Raw genomic sequence first — 3,370 nt, forward strand, 5'->3', positions numbered from 1 at the left:
TTAGTAATACTCAAAATTCACTTTATTTTTACTATTTTCCATGTTTTTGTGGTTATCATATCCGTATTGTAGAAATAACATAGTTTTATAATTATACATCTCCTTCTAATTCTGTGTTCTATGATGTCCTGTGGTAGCTTGAAATGAGCCAAAGTGGGATTATTTACCCCCTGAAATTTGCACATGATCACCCCCCCACCACCCCCAGCCGTGAGCTAGTTGTCAAACATTTACCAGCTCACCAGTAATGGCAAGGACCTTCAAACTGCACTGACATACTGTCCATGATGAATAACTGAAGCTTTAGTCACATGGAGAACTCACTTTTGTGAAACACTTAATTCCTCGAGAACAGATCAATATTTTTGTTGCAGAATAAAGCTTACAAAACCTATTTTCCCTGCTGCTTTTTTTTTCTTACTTCCAAGTACCCTGAGGTTGAGAATGCCAAAGTCTACTGGGTAAGGGAGTACATTATTTCTGTGGTCCCATGTAAAAAATACAGAATATTTTATTTTAAGTAGAACTAGAAGGGCTGTTAAATATTGAAAATTGTAATGGGGGGGAAAAAAAGGCAGGCAAAGAGCTCTGTATAACCAAATTTCTATTTATGTTAAGAGTAGGGGAAACTGGGTGCCTGGGTGGCTCAGTGGGTTAAAAGCCTCTGCCTTCGGCTCAGGTCATGACCCCAGGGTCCTGGGATTGAGCCCCATATCAGGCTTTCTGCTCCGCGAGGAGCCTGCTTCCTCCTCTCTCTCTGCCTGCCTCTCTTCCTACTTGTGATCTCTGTCAAATAAATAAATAAAATCTTAAAAAAAAAAAAAAAAAGAGTAGGGGAAACTAGACTAAAACGAGAGGGAGAAAATGATACAAGAGGAATGTTTGGTCTAAACACCCAATCAGCTTTCTAAAGGTAGATGAAGCTTTTTTTTTTTTTTTTTAAGTCTAAACTTAACTGAAGATGCTGGATGTTACTAGAAATGTAAAGTTACAGATGCTGTAATATACAGCAGTCCAGAGATAAACTATGGGGGATGAGTTCTTAGTGCAAAACATAGAGCTACTGCTATGGTTGGGTGTCCATACAGTTTTAAGTTTAAAAACAACTAGGAGAAACTAAGCATTTCAAAAGGAAAAGAAAACATCTCAAAGTTCATGGTCTAAATTAAAGGCATATACATTTAAAATATAAAACCATGCAATATACCATGCACATGACTTTCTTTTTCCTTTTTTTCTAAGATTTATTTGAGCATGTGAGCATGTGTGGTGGGGGTGGGGGTGGGGCAGAAGGAGAGGGTCAGAGAGGAAATCCCAAGTAGACTCCCCCGCCCACGCCCAGCACAGAGTCTGACGTGAGCGGAAACCAAGAGTCGGACGCCTAACTGAGCTACCAGGTGCCTTGATCATGCATATAACTTTCAATAAGATATTTATTATATCTCACATGAAATTCAAATAGAAATTAAAATGTTTGCCTGATTTTTAGTAGGGTACTAGTAACCTAAAATACTAATTGTGGTAACTTATAGAGTAATGCATATTGAAGAATATCAGTTTGGTATTAAATTAGAGGAACAAATAATCCTTAAACCAGGAAGTGCCCATATAATCACTTTACTAATAAACTGGACAAGATAGATGGAACTTTTTATCAAATCAGCAGGTACAGGCTTTATTTTTTAAATTAAAAATGAGGAGGAAACACATATTCTCAAGGAGATAACTTCTTTCTCTCTATCAAAACTTTTAATTTTATAAAGGAGATTGAATCATCTCACATAAAAATATCTAAAGAATATATAAAACTAATAGATGTAATAGAACTGCCAGCTGAACATTTCCACAATTTTTTTTAAAGATTTTATTTATTTATTTGACAGAGATCACAAGTAGGCAGAGAGGCAGGCAGAGAGAGAAGAGGAAGCAGGCTCCATGCTGAGCAGAGAGCCCGATGTGGGACTCGATCCCAGGACCCTGGGATTATGACCCGAGCCAAAGGCAGAGGCTTTAACCCACTGAGCCACCCAGGAGCCCCCATTTCCACAATTAAAATGAAATAAATCACTGTTTTTTCCCTAAACTTTGTCCTGATCTCCCAAATCCGTTCCTCCACTGACTGACTGTTTTAAGTGACTCTATTTTCTAGTCACCAGGATTCATTTTTTTCTTTCACCCTCTCATTCCTTACCAGTCTCCATTTTTCTTCTTTGGATCTTCAACTGCATATTACAGCTTAAATTTTATAATATACATTTAAAAAGATTCTTATCATTATATTTGTATAACCACTCTGTGAGTTAAGCAAAAGTTATTAGCATTTCATCATTCCTATTAAAGGTCTCCAAGGTGATGGGCATGTAAATAGGCAGAATCAGACAGGTTAAATGACTTGCCCAAGTTGACAGGACCAGTAATTACAAGTCCTATGATTCTAGTGTCAACATTCTTTTCATTACACTATGATGCCTCTCATCAACAACTCATATTTGGTCCATTACTATAGATTCCCAATGGTTTTCTCTGCCTCTATTCCTACTTCTTCAGTCTATTTTGCATGTCACTATCAGAGTAAACACAGCTTTTATTAAAAGATAACCACAATGAGGAAATTTCCAATGGCTTCCTATTATATAGAGAATACAAATCAGAACTTGATCTCTGCTTTTGTATATGAAATTTCTAATCAAGGCTGGGCTCCTCATGTTCCTTCAAATACACCTGGCTGGCTCAGTCAGTTAAATGTCTGCCCTTGGCTCAGGTATTGTTTCTAGGTCCTGGGGTCAAGCCTGTTGGGCTTCCTGCTCAACAGGGAGCCTGCTTCTCCCTTCCCCACTGCCCCTTCCACCAGCTCGTGTGCTCTCTCTAATAAGTAAATGTTAAAACTATCTTTCAAATATATCATAACTTTCCTGAGACTATGCCTTTGCTTCCAGTAGTGTTTCCCTTCCTTGAGTTACAAATCCCTGAGTAACAGTTATGGCAGAGAACCTGGACATAAATAAATAACACATTATTATGTTTATTACATATTTATTTATAGTTTATATGTGAAACATGTGCAATTACTACTTTGTGTGTTTTGATAAGAGAGGGGACAGGGGCATCCAATAAAAATTTTTGACATTAAAAATGAGTCTTTGGGGTGCGTGGCTGGCTCAGTTGGTGGAGCATATAACTCTTGATCTTGGGGTTGTGAGTTCAAGCCCCATATTTGGTATAGAGATTACTTAAAAAATATATATTTAAAAAAAAATGAGTACTCTGCAGTTACACTTCTGGTAATGAAGAACTAGGTGGGTTTTGATCATGCTTTAGCTGACAACAACTAGAAAAGTGGACCAAGAAAAAGAAAACTGTATTTTTTTAA

Source organism: Lutra lutra, chromosome 2, assembly GCF_902655055.1.
Source record: "Lutra lutra chromosome 2, mLutLut1.2, whole genome shotgun sequence".
NCBI lineage: Eukaryota > Metazoa > Chordata > Mammalia > Carnivora > Mustelidae > Lutra > Lutra lutra.